Here is an 18,604-nt window from a genome sequence, read left to right on the forward strand (position 1 = left end):
CTTAGGGCTGCCATCTACAGTCGTGCAATTTACACACTGCACAACTATAGGTGTGTCGCCCCCATTCATAGACAGCAGAGGTTTATTTATTTATAAGATAGCTTTTCCAGAAAATGATAGTAAAACTCATGGAAAAGGAGCAACTTCTTCTAATTTGCACGAAGATGCATTTGGCTAACTAATAAGCTATTCAAATTATACGCTTCCTTAAAATTGCACTGTCTTATCTATTAGTTTGGTCTAAATCTGCTTTTGCGCTGCTTAGCTATGTAAAATGAGCACCCTTCTTCATTTGATCAGCTATTTCTCCAAATAAATTGTTTCTAATTTTTAAATCTTTAGTATTATCGCCATGCTCTTTGAATGGAGGCAGTCACAAAAGAATTATTCAGTGACTAAGCCCAGAGGCGGATTAAGGTCAGTTGAGGCCCCAGGCACAGAAGAAAATATTGGGCCCCTTAAAAAAAGAGACAGGGAAAATAAAAATACATGTTAACCATATTTTAAATACATAAACAATATTATGTACTATTAATGTTAAAATTGCACATATGAAACCAAACTTGGTGTCATTAGGAAAAAGTATAAAGTTGGGGTTTTGCGGGGCCCTTCAGAAGTCGGAGCCCAGGGCTCGCGCCCGGTGTGCCCGTCATTAAATCCACCTCTGACGAGGCTTATCCTTGCTTTTATACCCTGATGTCGCAAAAGGTTGCTCAGTTCTGTGTGATGACAGCAGCCTTCTTGGCTTGAGAGCTCTGGTCTACCTTCATTACCTGTCTCCATAGTTGCTGGTCGATGATAGGAGTCTGATTGTCTCCCCCACAAAGCTGGAAAGGTCTCTTTTCTGGCTTCCTTTACACCCGAGACCAGGCTCTGCCAAGCAGATCACACACCCCAGATTTTGCATCAGAAGCTGGCAGCACAGATTAGCAGGATTTGCAAGCTTCATTCCAGCAACGATGGTGGTAGTGTTTTTGGCCTCCATATCCAGTGTTCAGTCTCACCCCCAGCATAACTAACTGGCTAAACCAGACTGCCAATCTAAACAGAAAGCCAATAAAGGTAGGCCCAGCTCCTCTCTTTCTGTTGTATCACAGTTCAGTGCCTGATCCTAGCAGAAGCTCTCTGAAGAGGCAAAGAAACTAACCTCCCCATCATATCTAGCTTCATGTAGCTGCATCTAACTGATGTTTAGAGTCCAACTGCCAGGAAGTCTGGGAAATGTAGCTTGTCTCCCTACTGAGAAGGAGGGTGGAATGGAGGTAGAGAGGGCTCTGCCACTGTGTCTGCCATAATAGTGAAGGTTTTTATGTTAACATAAATGTTAACAGAACATTTGGAGTGAGGCCTACGGTCGGAGCCGTGGCACACCAAAGTTTTTCAAGCCAGAGTCATGGCAGAGGGAGCAAATGAGACACTCAAAATAAGGGAAAGCTGAGCATAAAGAGGGCAGGAGAACAGAAAATCGCAGTGAAGCAGAAAGGTGGAACCCTACAGCTCCATGAGAATGGTTGTTGTTTGTTTATCAGGCCTGGCTGTTCTTTATACTTGCCCTTTGATGCTTGAGGAATTGGGTGGCATTACCTTTTCCATCTCTCCCACCTTTCTGCCCTTCCCCCCTTGCCAGGTGCTTTGGTCTTCTTGGATCCCTGTTCACCTAGTATTCTCCAACTGCCCATGGCACAGAGCACAACATGGACATAGGGTGAAGCAGAGAGCACTGTAGTGATTTACTGACCTGTTCTCCCTACTGGACTAGAAACCCTGAGAGGCCGTGCTGTGACCACCTTGTTCTCTACCACGCCTCTTGAGTATAGCATGGTGTCTGAAACCTTGATTTGCATGCAAAATATTTGCTGAAATACCAAAGGAAAGGACAGAGAAGAGGGTGTAAGCAATACAACTTTAGAGTGATCTTGTATTGTGCCATTACACCATGATTTTGAAAGTAGTTTCTTGAATAGATTCGGTTTTAATTCTGACTGTATTACTGACTATCTCTGGAACCTCTTTATGACTCCCTTTCTTCAGTTTTAAAATGGGATAATAATAGCATGCATATCAGAGGGTTCTTATGGGGATTAAATAAATACAGTAAATATTCAACCACAGTGATCCTCAATAAATAATAGCTTTTGTTATTGTTGCATCCAGGGGCTCCATAGAATTATAAGGTACTAGTAGAAAAAATACCAGTTCAAGAGTAAGATAATATCAATTCTAATGTTGGATTTCTGTTTATTATCCACATGACTTTGGACAATTCAAATCATCCCTCAATTTTCTCAACTCTAAGAGAGGAGACAAACACTTGCTTTGCCTAAAGCTACTAACTTTTGGCCAAGCAACCAAGCTCCCTTTTTTTGGCAATATTCTTATAATTTTATTTTAGGAAAATTACATGTCATTTTATGATGGGCCATCCCTTAGCCAAGGAGTAGGCTTGTAACTGCCTGTCATGACATTCAGATGTACTGTCTCTGGAATGTGAGGCTTGAGAGGTGACAAAAAGACTGTACCTGGGTGGAAAATCCTGTCCCTCCCCATGGCAAAGCCCAGGAAAGACCACCCACTAGTTCCTATTGCCCATTTCTGCAAAACTTTCCTGATTCTCCCCAAGACTTTGCTCTTCTTGTTTTTTTCCTTCAGTTCTGTAAATTACTTCAAAACCAAGCAACAAGTTCATTTTGGCCTAGTGTTGGCCAGAATCCAAACATTCCTTAACATAAACTCTCTCAAAGGATTTTAATTCAGAGAAAGTATTTGAAAGCATTTTAAAAACTGTTAAGGTGCTATATGAATATAATTTATTCATCAACAAGACAGCAATAGTAACTATAGAAGAGAGTCCAGTTAACACTCAGTCTGTTCACTCAAATCATGCTCTCTCTTTCTAAATAAGAATGGAAGCAGCATATGACAGTAGACTGGCAACTGATACAGTGGTGATAAACCAGAAAAGTCCATGCATCTCCAGCCTTTACAATAGCATGAGCTGAATCAACAATTCACAGAGCCGCACACCCCACTGGAGGCCCCTGGTGAGATCTCTAACTCTCAGATGAAAACTTGGGGGCTGGCCTTACCTACCAGGCAAGAAGGTGAGGTGGGAAGTGCCAAGTATAAAGGATTGGTGGTACATCTATATTTTTCAACCTCCAACTTTAGAAAAGTATTGTGAGCAAGGGAGCATTCCCAAAAGGAGTCACTCACCCACGTTTGTGCCTTTCTACAAAGCCAGATTTATTAAAGGAGATCTCTCCAATAAGCCAATAGAGTCACACGCAGGTTACACAGAGAGAGGAGGAGCTTATGCAATAGAAGAAAGCAGAGCAAATGTCCAATATGAAGTCCTGGTCACTAGTGGTATCCACAGGTAGAGGGTTAGGCATTGACCTTAAGCCAGTTGTGTCCAGTGGTGGCACGCATCTGGTGGAGTGGAAGTCTGGCAGGGCTCCCAGTGTGACGAGTAGTACAACCCAGCTTGGGCATTAGGTGGCCAGAGGTCTGAGTTCTTATAACTCGCAAGGGGTGGGGGTCCCATTCATATCAGTGTCTAGATGGAATCCTTATCTAGTATTCAGACTTATGGTTTTGGGTGCTGTGCCCCCCCCACCAAAGGTGCTCCCATTACACCTCATTACCTCAGTCTCCAAATAGCACTTGATGTAACTGTCATGACTGACAGTGACTCCATATATTCAGTTGGTAAAGGTGTTCAGAATGTCTGCTCTGTTCTTGCCCTATACAACAGTTTACTCATTAAACGGTAGGGGTCAATGTTGCAGTCCCCGCCTCTCCGTTGATAGAGCTGATACCTTAATGCTGAGAGAATTAACTTAGGTATTAAGAAGGGAACACATTTGCTAGGACAACACTTTCTAATTTGTCTTTTAAATGGTTTTGGTGTCCCTTGAGATGTTCCTAGGCATTCTGAGAAAGGAAAAAAAAATAAGAAGGCTCTTTCATCACTTAAAAGTTTGAGAAATTCTTCATATTGTATGCTGTTCTTGAATCACCAAAAAGCATTTTAATCTCCAAAAATTTTCAGTATAGACACTGAATAGTTTTAGTGTAGATTTCTCCTAACTTCTTTAATTTTAGATCCTTAATTTCTCTGCAAAAAAAAAAAAAAAAGAGAAAAAAGAAAAGAAGAAAGGGAGAGAGAGAAAGAAAGAAAAGAAAGAAAGAAAGAAAGAAAGAAAGAAAGAAAGAAAGAAAGAAAGAAAGAAAGAAAGAAAGAAAGAAAGAAAGAAATCTTTTATTTTTAGAGAGGCACAGTTTGGGAAATCTACTTTAAGATATTTGTGGGATGGGTGGCTTTGCTCACAGCAGGCCTCAAATCTGAATTTGTTCTTCTCTGCTGCCCCCTTTTGATAGGTGGAAGGAAAAGCAAGTTTCCAGCTGCAAGGGACTGAGGAGATGGTAGGTAAGTGGCTGCCAGTGTCTAGTGGGAACAGAAAGCAAAGCCACACATCAATCCTGGGTGTTGCTTTTGTCAATCATCTGCTCAGTTTTTGTGGCTCCAGTTAGCTAGCTACTTGTTTGAGTTGACCAGGTGTCCTGGGCCATGAAAGAAATGGAATAAGGACATTGAATCAAAAAGTCATCCATCCATCCACACAAATATTTATTGCATGTTTACTATGTGCCTAGTACAATGCAAGGTGACAGGAATAGAGCAATGAACTCCTCACTCCTGTGGAAGAACCGGAGACTTTTCACAGACCATCTGACTACCTTCATTGCCCCTGTCTGACCTGCCTTTGACTCTCATATTCTTTTTTCCTAAACATGGATCTCAAAGGCTGAAGCCTTTGATTGAAAACGTTTTCTTCTTGTGACATCCGGTGACCATCTCTTCAGTTTTCCAGATCCCAAATACTATTTAGTATGGACACTTTCCTTTTCAGTCATAAATGGCCTCCTTAAGTTTGTATGCATTTCATGGCTCCAAAATTCTTATTTCATAGTCTTATACTGAGATTTGAGGCAGAGGCTACCACTTGAAGTTACCCTGGGCATAAAAGGGCATTCACTCTGGGAAGAACTCTTAATGGAGTTCTTCAGGTGTCAAAGTGTTATCATTCTGAGCATGAGCCTTCTAAGGCTCAGAAGAGTTTTTTTTCCTTAAAAATAATTTTTATGTATTTAAAAATTTTTAATTACAGTTTTAATTGATATTAATTTCAAGTATACAAGGAGAATTTTTTCTCTTGCATAATTATTATTACAAAACTGATTTACAAAGGAAGCCATTAACTATTATATAGTAGAATTATTAATTTCAGGTTATCTTTGATTGTTAAAATTATTTTAAAAAAGTCATTTGTTAACTCCAAATTGTTTGTGCTGCTGGACCTGATGTTGGGCTGTGGTGCCGTTGGCCTTGTTGACACAACTCTTGCTTTGCCTCACCCTTGTGACAAAGGACTGACAAGTCCCAGGGGCAGGTAAGAACTGGACAAAGATTAACGTTATGCCCTAGGAAATATGATTTTCTCTTGCCTTATTCTCTTAGGTACATTTTATCATATTTCTTTCTCGATATGCTAAAACATTTAAACATCATGGTGAGAATTTAAAAATGTATATAGAATGGCCAAATTTTCCATGGTCAAGGAATTAAATGGTGAGTAAGTTTTTTGATGAAGATTCTGAAAGAAATTTTAATTTAGTCATTATTCTGTGCATCACACACTTCCTTGCTTTTGTTAACATAAAATAAGAGCCAGATGGAATATTTTCTGGATTATTCTAGGTAATGAGTGTATTGTGTTGTCGAACAGTGGTGGCCTGAAAAATAACGGATGTGTGAAATATGAAGTCAACTTTGTTCCTTTACTAAATTGGTGTTAGCTGGTGGCCCTCAAACATTTTGCTCAAGTGCACTTTAAAAGAATTTTAAAAACTGTTGAAAACTTTTTTTACCTCTTCACACATTTTAAAGCTGACATCTAAATATTTTACTATAATTTTAAATAGTTACAAAGTCTGTATTCTCAAGAATACTGAATATTGTATAAATTCTTTAAATATAGTCATTAAAAGCAAGAAACTATAGATTTGTTCTGTGGATATCTGTCACATATATTGATAGGCTTCAGTGTCACACCAAACAGTTGAATAATTTTCTACCAGGAAATATTTAATCTCATTTTTAAGTTCAGATGACTACATTAATGCGCATCTCCTGTGACAATCTTCTTATTTCTGAATTCTTGTTCTAAAATAATCGATGGTAGATAGAGGGAGGGGGATTTGTCATGAGTTGGAACTTGAGACCTGAAGTTTGTCCAATACCCATTTCATATTGGAAAAATTGTACATTTTTTAAAAAAGCAACTAGTGTTATCACGTCATAAAGAGATATGGAAGAATTATATACTCAGCAAAATAATCCAAAAACTATATTCTGTATGATTCCAACAATATTGCATTTTGGAAAAGGCCAAACTATGGAGATAGTAAAAAGATCAGTGTTTGCCAGGAGTTGGGGGGAGGGAGGAATGTATATGTAGAACATAGAGGAATTTGTTTTTTATTTTTTTATTTTATTTTATTTTATTTATTCATTTTTAGAGAGGAGAGAGAGACAGACAGAGAGGGAGAGAGAGGAGAGACAGAAGGGGGGAGGAGCTGGAGGCATCAACTCCCATATGTGCCTTGACCAGGCAAGCCCAGGGTTTCGAACTGGCGACCTCAGCATTTCCAGGTCGACGCTTTATCCACTGCGCCACCACAGGTCAGGCGAACATAGAGGAATTTTAGGGCAATAAAATTGCTCTGCACGGTACTATAATAGTGAAGACATGTTTTTATACATTTGTCAAAAACAATAGAATGTGCAGCACCAAGAGTGAACCTTAATGTAAACTATGGACTTTGACACTTACGATGAGTCAATTGTTCCTCAATTGTAATAAATGTACCATTCTGGTGCGGAATGTTGATAGTGAACGCAGGGAGAATATAGAAAATCTCTGCACTTTCTGCTCAATGTTGCTGTGAATCTAAACTTATTATTTAAAAAAAATTTTTTTAAATAAAAACTACTGGATCGCATTTGACCAAGCTCAATCTGAACTGGTCTCTGAATGTCCCCTAGGTGCTATAGTGCCAGATTAAATCCCTCTGGCCTGGGCAACCATGCTCATGCTGGTCTGCTCTGTGGATTCCATTGTCTTGCTGGGGCCCAAAAAGGTTAACCCCTCTAGAATGGTGATACAACTCCAGCAAACAAGTGGAAATTTCCACACTCATCCTGAAGAAGATCAGATCTAGAAACCAAAGATAAACGCTCTGAGGTCAAGGGTGAGATTGGGTGAGGCAGGAGGAGAATGTTTTTTCTTTGTACCATAGAGAAGAAAGGTTCAGGGAGGAAAGGTGTTACAAAACTAAAGTGTGTTTGTCTGCACACATCAAAGCCCAATAAAATGTGAACAGCAGTTTGCAGCATAACAAGTAAAGGTTTAGCCCTGGTCGGTTGGCTTAGTGATAGAGCGTTGGCCTGGTGTGTGGAAGTCCCAGGTTTGATTCTGGGCCAGGGCACACAGGAGAACCACTCATCTGCTTCTCCACCCTTCCCCCTCTCCTTTCTCTCTATCTCTCTCTTCCCCTCCTGCAGCCAAGGCTCCATTGGAGCAAAGTTGGCCTAGGTGCTGAGGATGGCTCCATGACCTCCACCTCAGGTGTTTGAATGGCTCTGGTTACAACTGGAGCAACACCCCAGATGGGCAGAGCATCGCCCCCTAGAGGGCTTGCCAGGTGGATCCCAGCCGGGCACATGCGGGAGTCTGTCTCTCTGCCTCCCGCTTCTCATTTCAGAAAAATACAAAAGAAAAAAAAAAGGAAAGTTTTATTTAAGGTAATGGCACCAAGTCCAGAGGCACAGGTGAGCTAGTAAACTAAAATCTGGCTCTTCAATGGACTGCTCAGGGACAGAGTATTTAAGAAAAAAGTTATTAATCATAGTAACTAAGGCAGTTGGGGTTGTGGGCTCTACTGATTGGTTCAGAGCAGAGTTAGGAATAGTTGATCATTAGGTCAGGTCCTGAGGTCAGCTATAGTGTCATTCTGTCTGGTTTCATGAAGGTGTGATCAGTAGGGTCATTTCACTTTCATTGGCCTGGGGCTGAAACACAGCTGAAGTCAAGATATTACCTTTAGTTTGATGGAAATTGTTTCTGCGGTCAACAGACTTAAAGCTTTGTTCCTATGACCAGAACCTGCTGTTCTAAGGCCCTAAGGCGGACTGAATGTCAGATTAAGTTGTTGGAATTGGTGGTGGAAGAAGCTTGTGGTAGAACTCAATCAGAAAATAGGTGACTGTAGGCCTGGGCTGAGAGAACTGGGAACATGAAGTAGATGGTGCCACAGTCACAGTTATCCAAGTTCAGAAATAACGTCAACTGGTGAAATGTCCCAGGTTGCAGTAGTGTTTAGGGTTGACACAAAGTGCCACAAACTGAGTGGCTTAAACAGTGGAATTTATTGTGCCAGTTCTGGATGCTGGGAGTCCAATTTGAAGGTATCAGCAGGGCCATGGTTCATCTGAAGAGCTAGGGAAGGCTCTGTTCAGACCTTTCTCCCAGCTCTGGTAGTCCTTGCTTGTGGCAGCATAATCCCGGTCTTCACATGGTGTTCTCCCCGTGTGTGCATGTCTAAATGTCCTCTTTTTATAAGGATACCTGTTGTATTAGATTAGGGGGTCCTCCCTAATCCTGTATGACCTTCTTTAAACTAATTATATCTGTGATGATTTTATTTCCAATAAGGTCACATTCTGAGGTCTTGGGAGTTGAGACTTCAATAAATTAATTGAAGGGGAGGCACAATTGGGACTCTGCTCAGAACAACCTTTCTTCAGAAGTTGTGTCAGAATGTCTAAGAGCTTTAGAAGAGGACTGAGGATCCACTGGGACCTGGAGCACACTGCAGGCCTGTCTATTCCCTAAACACCCACGTGAAGGATGTTGAAAAGGCTGAGTTCGTATTAGTCTTTGGTACAGAAGAAGCTGGTCAAGGAGATTTAGACACTCGTAGCTCGAATCTTGCTCATTTAAAAGAGGCATGGGCACTTGCAAAGCGGCACGCCCACAGGCTGCATACTCACCCTCACTGGACTCTGTGCATCCCCTCCCCCACCGCAACTGCTCTCCTATTCATTGAAGCAGGTGAAGAAAAAGGGAGGGGAAGGGCCAGGAAGCTATCGCTCACTTCAATGGTATAGGAGCAAGGCCTGGATAGATTGACTTCCGTGGCCCCTATCCTGCCTGCTGTGAACAATTGTCTTCCTCTCCAGCTGACTTTAACAAACTCGGCCTCCCCAAACTGGAGGGCAGTGATTGGGACTTCGGCAGATTAAGCCCATTCCAAGCCTGGGGTGCCTGTGACCTGGGGAACTCCCTCACAGGTCGCCCCGTCTGGTAACACTAAGGACCGCTGGGGAAGAGCCTTCTCTAACCGGTAAGCTGCTTCGGGTCGGGGAACTACCTTCCCGGGACACCGAGATCTGGTTCTCGTGAAGGGATAACAGGATGGGAAATAGCTTTCAGAGACTTCCACATTGTGTGGGGGTGGCTGGAGGGACGTCAGGTCATTCTTTGAAAATTTCCGTTCACGTTTCAGCGTTGTTGCTGGGGAGCCTGTGCCTCCCTGTCCTGGAGAGCGCCGGGCCTTTGTGTTTGCAGCTGGCCGCGCGCTTTTGTGCGGCACCGCGGGCAGCGCCGGTTGCCAGGCACCCGCACACAGCCCTCCTCCTGGCTTTTGTCTTGCCCGGGCCTGCGCTGATTGAGGGGAATTAAGCTGCCTACCAGGAAGAGCGAGTGGAATGAGCTGAAAAGAGCCTGGCTATTCTAAGGGAGGGAGGTTTTCAAGAGTTCCCCCTCCAGAACTGAGACGGGAAGGGGGGGCTTCTGTGATTTCCACTCCTAGGACATCAACGCCGGCTCCTTACCCCGCACCCACCCCCACCACTCACACCCACCCCCACCACTCACACCCACCCCCACCACTCACACCCACCCCCACCACTCACACCCACCCCCACCACTCACACCCACACTGTCTTGAGCATCTGGGGGCAAGGCTGGCAGAATCTCGGAGCAATGGGTTGACTCTGGCTTCGCCCAGGGCGGCTGCCCCTCTCCTCACCCAGTCCTTGTGGACATTAGAAAGAGGTGCCCCAAGCGGTCCCCCTCACAGCGGTGACAACAGAGTGCAGCATGGACCGCACCCTCCCCGGCCCCTCGCTCACCCAGACCCACTGGTCCTCTCTCCCCACTTCATTATAGTTCTTCTCTAAGGCGTCTATTGGATTTTTTCCCACATGTCTCCAATGCTCACTCCAGCACTACCCAACTTTTAAAACAAAACATTTTTATATTCTCAATATTTATAGTATTTGCGTTTTTAATGCCCCTAGCTCTGGTTAATTTATTAATGCTTTATAGTTTTTTTCCATGTTTTAAAATTTATTTATTTTAGTGAAGAAAGAGAGAGAGAGAGAGAGAGAGAGAGAGAAGTGGGGAGGAGCAGGAAGCATCAAACTCCCATATATGTAGACCGGGGGTTTCAAATCATGACCTCAGCATTCCATGTCGTCGCTTTATCCATGGCATCATCAGGCTATAGATTTTTTAACGACTGGTATTCACTATAGCTCATTTACAACAGGATGATAATGAGTGCATCATACACCATAGAATTATATAGAGTAATGTGATGGCATACATAAAGAAATATACTCCTGTGTCACTAAAAGCTGCAACAATAGAAAAAAAAATATGTTCAAATGTTAAAATTAAATAATTTTTTTGTTTTACATTCTTATCAATTGCTCAAATTATACCACATTTTAGATTGCTTCATATTTGAACTTTAACTTCCTTATAGATGTTTGCTTTAGTTTCTAACTGCCTTTGTGTTTTCCTAAAAGAAGCATGCGATTTTACCTTCCCACAAAGGTCATCTAGCTTCCTAATGATACTTGTCAAGGTGAGTCAATTGACCTTTGACTTCTTGTCTTAATTTGAACAGGCTGCTTTCCAGGCTCACTCAGTATTTTTTTTTTTTCAGAAGGATAAATAGAAAAGCTGCTGAGCCATGAAGATCTGAGAATACCTTTATTTTTCCTGCATATTGCAATAATGGTGTGGGTTGGCATATAAGTCCAGGTTAAAACAACCTTTCCTGAGAACTTTGAAGCCACCCAGCCAAAGAGTGGCCACCTCAATTTCATTACTTTTAGAGAAATTATGATATATCTTTCCCTCTCCCAAAATCTGGTATTCTGAATTTTTTTTCTTGATATGAATATTTTCTCTCCCACCTATTGATCACTCTGTGCAGTTTTCAGTTGGAGTTGTTAACGTCTTTATGTTTTAGAAATATTCTTGTATTATTGCATTTATTATTCCCTCCTCTTTATTTTCTCTAGCTTCTATTTCTGGAACTCTCATTGACCAGCTTTGGGGTTGACCTCTCATGTATCAGTCATCTATTGTTGCATAATGAGTTACCACAAAAGCAGTTTAAAGCAAAACACATTTGTTATCTTCAGCTTTCCACAGGTCATGAATCTGGGCATCGTTCAGCTGAGCCCCTGCTCAGGTTCTCAAAAGGCTGCAATCAAGGTATCAGTTGGTTTGCAGTCTCTTCTGGAGGTTGACTGGGGGAGAATTTGCTTTCAAGCTTGGCAGAATTCATCTACTTGCAGCTTCAGGACTGAGGATTCCTGGTTTATTGGTAGTTGGCCTGAAGCCACCCTCAGCTCCTAAAAACCACCCTCAGATACTTGCCATGGGGACCTCCTAACATGGTGGTTCTATTCTTCAAAGCAGCTGGGAAGAGAGAATCCCTAGCATTCATTTTGAGCATTAAAAGTTCTTATGTAAATTAATGTAATCACAAAAGTGGCATCCCAATCATCTTTGGCGTAGTCAGTTCACTGGAAGAAATCACAAGTTCAGCCACACTCAAGGGAAAGAGATCATCCCAGAGAATCAGTACCAGGAGGTGGGGGGTCATGGAGGGGCCACCCTAGCATCTGTCTGCTGCATCTCAGGCCTCGTCATCACCCTTTACCTTCTGCACACATTTTCATTAATTTTTTTCCCTTTATGCTCTGGGCAAATTCTTCTTCTTTATTGCCTGTTCTTCCTGAGAATAAGAGGCCAAAGAAGTAGGCGAAAATCACAATATTGTGATGTCCTGGATGTCTAAATGTGTTTCAAAGGAGAGGGAGTGGTCAGCAATGTTAAAACTATATTTTATTTGTTAATGAATCAAGAAAGATGAGGGCTGATAATTCTTGCCTCCATTGCATTTAACAACATGGGAACATTGCGACCTTGGCAAGGACAATTCTGGTGGAATAATGGGGCTAGAAGCCATTTGAAGTGGGTTCAAAAGAGAGTAGAGACATGAGTTTTAAAAAATTAATTAATTTTTCCAGTTTTATTGAAAAATATCTGACTGGACGAGTTTTTTTATTAAGAGAAACAGTGAATGAGACAGGCATCAGACAAGGATGCAGGGTCAAAAAAGAGATTGTTTAATGTGAAAAGTTATTACATGTGTGGGAGCTAAAAAATTAATAATTTTTCTCCTACCATCTAAGTTTTTCTGGCTGGGCTAATAACCAAATTAATAGAGACAAATTAACAGGAGAAAAATCAAATTTTAATACATGCACATGGACAATTAACATAGGTGTGATTATTCTATAAAAATTCCAAAGACAGTGAGGCAACATCAGGTATATAAGACATTTTTGGACAAAGGAGAAAAGGGGAGGGGATGGATGGGGTAATAGACTTCAAAAGTGAGAATTGGGGGGTTTACAGGTAGTTGAGAAAGAGCAGAATACACAAGGTAGGAAAATCCTTGCTAAGCAACTCAGAAACATTGGGACACAGGGTCTCTAGCTAATAGGTCCCTGCCTGAAGCCCTCTTGTTTACTAAATAATTCAAATTAGGCTAAACCAGCTTCCTAAATTCTCCTTCCTGAAGGAGATTTCTTTGTCTGAATCTCTTGGACAGAAAAAAGGGGAAGGTCAAAGTTTCCTTCTGCATCTTTTGTTTTTTAATAAAGAGCTTAAAATCAGTCTCCCAAAATGGCAGCTTCAGGGTGGCAGAATTTTGGTCCCTCCCCATGTTTAAGTGCTGGTGGCAGTGATCTAGGAGAGAAGATAAAAAAATAAGATGATACAGGAGAGAAAATGAACAATAGGTGGATCAACAATCTTTAAATAGATTGTAAAGCCAGGAGGCAGGGCCATGGCCAGCATCAGAGCTGCCTGGCTCATGCAGGTTCGCATTGGATTCGGACAGTCGGCAAAGAAACAGCGGAGCCAAAAACTGGTGGGCCATAGTCTTTAATTCTAGCTTTGCACCCGGCGGGCAAGTAAAAATACACACTGGGCTCCAAAACCCAGTCACATTCAGTGCTCACAAAGCTACTGACTTATCCGAGTTTCCTAGAATCAAAGGTTTCTAGCTCACCAGACTTATTCACCTCCGTTCCCCATCTCCTTTCCTTATCCCAGATACAAACTCTACACAAACTGGCATCTCACTCAGCACTCCGCCATCTTGGCTGCTTCTCCTGGCCTCCTCCACGTGGCCTTTCTCTGCTCTCCTCTGCTCTCTCTTCTAATCTCAGGAACCAAGCGCCAAATCCCGTTCTGCCTCCATTTTATAGTGTAGAAATCCAAACCCTTAATCCAATATACATAATAGGGAAGTCTCTAATACAAAGTCACTTCTCTGAGGCATGATAGGATTGTACCACCTCACACCAAAAAGGGTGGGGCAGGCTTAATCCCAAAACCAAGCCTCAGGCTACAACAATTCTCAACACACATTAATATCACCTGGGCAATGGCCTCTTTAACAAAGTGAGCATAATACATTTTATCTGCCCAACATAGATAAAGGGCAGCAGGATCTGATGAACAATGGGAAGGTTGGCCCTAGATAGGAGCACACACCTTATAAGAAGAAGAAGGGTGAGAGCTGGGAAGGGGAAAGTTAATATCAAGAACGTGGACTCACTAAAGGGACACAGGAAGATGACTGATCTTGACCAGAGACAGAGGAAGACAGAAGACAGCCTAGAGTTGTATAACTCACACCATTACTCCAACATGAAAGCAAAATAAAGTTACTTTCAGAAATGCATACCTTAGAAAATTTCTATTTACCATTTTGAAAAAAAAAATTAGAGATTTTCTTCAGCAGAACTTAAAACAGCCCTGGCCTGATAGCTCCACTGGTTAGAGCAGCATCCCGATATGCAAAGATTGCAGGTTCGATCTCTGATCAGGGCACATCAGAAACAGATAGATTTTTCTGTCTGTCTGTCTGCCTTCTTCTCTCTAAAATCAATCAATTAAAAAAAACCCACCTTAAAATAAATCTGAAGAAGAAAAAAGTATCAGGTCAAGATTGCCTGGAGTTTATGGAGTGAGGCGGCATGACCGGCTCTGGAGTGGACAGTACACCGCACCATATGCACTTTTCAGAAACCAGTTGTTAATCTGAACACAAAGTGCGCGCTAATGAGGGTGAAAGCAGTGGCTAGCGAGGGGGGAAGGGGGTCTACCCTGCCCCGGGCGCCACCCACGGAGGGGTGCCAAAGGGTCTCCAGGACAAACAAGAGCGTAGTAGAAGCCTAGTTAGGTAGTGACTATTCGCAACATATTATAGATATTTTAAGGTAGGTACCACATTCTATTATTATTTGTCTTATATTCTTATTACTAGTAAATTCTATATATTATATTACTATATGTGTTTCTGGAGGGGGGAGGGGCGCCAATAAAGTGTCGTGCCTCGAGCACCAGTTATGTTCGCTACGCCATTGGGTGAAAGAGATATTTTTACAAAGCTGAGTTTGACGGATTCGGGCTCCTTCCAAAAGAAATGCCTGGCTCTTTCCATCGTCTTTGACTTATCAGTGAGGTTTGGTGCTGGATGAGATCTATTATTTAAGTGAGTCAGCTTTGACAATTCAACCCTTCTACTCCAAAGGCAGGTAAATAGGCAGATGTTATCGTGGGAGTGTGGTGGGCAGAATATCTTCTCTATCTTTTATTTCTTTTGGGTTCCCTGGGAAAACTTAATTTCTCCATAATTAGTCATTCTGTTTATTCCTTTTGGTCCTTCTCTTTAGATGATTAATTTTGAGAAATCGTTCTTGGTTGCCTGGCAACAAGCTAGCTGAGACTGAAGGTTCACGCTTCTCAGGGCAGAAATTTTCTTTGTAATCAAGTGCTATGCCTGCCTCCACTGAGAGGGCTAGTACTGAAATTCAGCTTTCCACACTAGCAGGAACCCCCAGACTTTTCAGTTGTGCACAGCTGGCACTGCCTGGGAGGTTCCTAAATAACTGGCACCCAGGCTCAGACTTCTTAGTACTCTTGACCAAAATGTTTACTTTTCACATCCAAGACCACTGTTGTACTCACCTTAATAAAGAGCAACAGAAATCAGGATCACTCTGTGGGAGCCCAGCCCTACTATGCGCTCGGCTGCTCCCCAGATCAAGCATGTCTCTCTACAGAACGTGAGAGGCCAGGGCACTCCCAACGCCTACCACATATAGCCTCTGGTGTTTGCCCACAGCTCTTGGCTGATGGTCTAGTGAATCTTGGTTGTCCTTTCCTGGTTCTACATGAAAGACTAGAGTGACCCATGGGTGGTAGTTGGCCTGATTTTCAAAACCCCTTCGTAGATTTGTTCTCCCAAAGGGGATCTTCCTGAAACTGGCTTATTTCTGAGAAGTGTATGCGTGTGTATGTGTGAATGACAAGGTTTACTTTTGAGTGGGAGCTCTGCTTCGATGTGACAGTGTTCACTCTTGGAGCCCTAAACTCAGTGTAATAGGTCACTTTTTTTTCTTCAGCTACCACATCCGCATTTTCCTCCCCAGGACTAAAGAAAACAGTAGCAGGTTGTGTGGAGAGAGGTGAGAGATCGATGGGAAGCAGCCACCGGCACCGCTGTTCCGTGGAAAGCCTTCCATTACATGCCGACCTCCCCGCTGTGCTCTGACTAGGCTGGTGCTGGGCTTAGTGACTCCCTGGAGTGGAGGCTGAGTTGAAAACAATATGTGGCAATGGAGACAGCAGCCACCTATATGGCAGCCTTCTTCTGAAGGTGCTAGGTGGCTTGGGTTGTCATTCAGTATAGTACACCCCAGTCTTCTTTCTGCATTCCAGAAACCAGTCCAAATCTCTAATCCACTCATGGCCTGGTGGGGTCGCTTTCCCCTGTGTATTATTTTGCTTGTGATACATATGTTCATCTGATATTTTGAACCAGAAACCTAATCCCTTCATTTAAAAAGGAGTCTGGGTTTGAAATAACAGAGTATTCTGAACTCTGCCTTTTGTGTTTGTATAAGGTGTTACTCTACGACACTTTTGTTCTCAATTTTTACTGTAGCCTCGAAGGCTGAGTTGAAAATAACATGTGGCAATGTTCTCACATTCTCAAGGGAGGGGCAGCAAAGGAGATGTTTTCCTGACCCTTCTTAATATCCTATCCTAATATCCTATCCTACTATCCACCAAAGGATATAAGAGGTTGAGGTTGAAGAGGGAATTCAGTAAAAAAAGAAAAATGCCGGCAAGCTGAGGCTCTTTTCATTGGGAAAGGGAGAGAGCTGCTTCCTCTTTACTCAAGCCTACTGAGAAAAAAGCTTCAGAGACACACTGGGAAAGCTTGATGAGTGTTTCTTAGAGTTTGGGGATGTGTTTGAGCCATACTTATGAAGCCAAACTAAAAAGCTAAGCTGCAGCCACGAGTGAAGGCAGGAGAGGAAAGAGGACTGTGATGGGGGCAGGTGGTATACTGTACTTAAAGATGCTTGAGCTTGTCGTGGACCAAACGGACTGTGCAGGTTGTAACTGGATAAATCTGGAAGGAACTCTACATAGGAGAGCAGCCTAATGAGGTAATCCCATCAATCTCAGGGCAAAGGAACCCCACAGGATTTGGTGCTAAAGGCAGGAGTTGTCACAACAGTTCAGTTAGGGAATGCATCACCCGTGTCAGAGGACTGGGCAATGTGAGGTCTCATAGGGTCCTCTGAAGTCCCCATAGGGGCACAAAAAGAAAAAAGGCATTTTGGAATTTCAGTCACCTGTCCTCTGCTATGGCTCAGATCAATTGGTATAAAGAAGAAAGAAGTTCATGGAAATAGAAAAGAAACCGATCATAACTATGTGTTCTATTGCAACTTTCCAGCCCAAAGGTGGTTTGAGCTGGGTAAAGAAGAAGCCTGTATTTAATTTAAGTTTGGAGTTCTAACTGTATACACGGAACTAGACATATAGATATTGAAATGAAACTGTTACCAAGACTACAAATAACTAGAGGTTTTTGTTTGTTTGTCTTCTAAATTAGTGAGAGCAAGAGACAGTGAGAGAGAAAGGGACATATAGGAACAAGCAGACAAGAGAGAGAGATGAGAAGCATCAATTCTACGTTGTGGCACCTTAGTTGTTCATTGATTGCTTTCTCATATGAGCCTTGACCTGGGGGTTCCAGCTCAGCCCGTGACCCCTTGCTCAAGCCAGTGACCTTGGGCTCAAGCTGGTGAGCTCTTGCTCAAGCTAGAGACCTCAGGATTTCAAACCTGGGTCACCAGCGTATCAGGCTGACATTCTACCCATTGCACCATGGCCTGGTCAAGCTAGATGCTGGGTACTTGATGACATCTTTGGTTATTTAATTTTTTTCTCTTAAGTGAGAAGTGAAGAGGCAGAGAGACAGACTCCCACATGCGCCCTGACCGGGCGATCCACCCCGTAATCCCCCTATGGGGTCATGCTTTGCCCTTCTGGGGCCGTTGCTCTGTTGCTCTACAACCGAGTTATTTTAGTGCCTGAGCAAGGCCTTGGAACCATCCTCAGTGCCCAGAACCAAATTGCTCAAACCAAGCCATGGCTGTGGAAGGGAAAGAAAGAATCAGAGAGAGAAGGGAGAGGGGAAGGGGGGGAGAAGCAGATGGTTGCTTCTCCTGTGTGCCCTGATGGGGTATCAAACCTGGGACGTTCTATTGCTGAGGCCAGGGCCTCTTGATGAAATCTTTGAACTTGCAGGTCAAACCAATCCCATCTTACCTCTGAAATATTGAGTTTGAGAAGCCTATTAAATATCTTTATTATTTGCACCAATAAGTAGATAGAAAAATTTTAAAAGAAGAAAATGGTAATATCTTCAGTTATTTTTTAAATTAATTTTAATGGGGTGACATTAATCAGTCAGGGTACATAGGTTCAGAGAAAACATCTCCAGGTTATTTTGACATTTGATTATGTTACATACCCATCACCCAAAGTCATATAGTCTTCCATCACTTTCTATCTGGTTTTCTTTGTACCCCTCCTCTCCCCCAACCCCCTCCCCATCTTCAGTTATTGTTTTTTACCATAAATTTGACTTTATTTATCATTAGGTAGGCTTTCCAGTACAAAAAAGGCAGTTGTGTTTTGATATTAGTGGAGGGAGAGAAAAAAGGAAGAGAAAAAGGAGGAGGTGGAGAAAGAAAGGAAATTAGAAAGTTATTTTTAAAGCTAGCCTCTGGACCCCA

The sequence above is a fragment of the Saccopteryx bilineata genome, chromosome 12 (assembly GCF_036850765.1).
Source record: "Saccopteryx bilineata isolate mSacBil1 chromosome 12, mSacBil1_pri_phased_curated, whole genome shotgun sequence".
In the NCBI taxonomy this organism is placed as follows: domain Eukaryota; kingdom Metazoa; phylum Chordata; class Mammalia; order Chiroptera; family Emballonuridae; genus Saccopteryx; species Saccopteryx bilineata.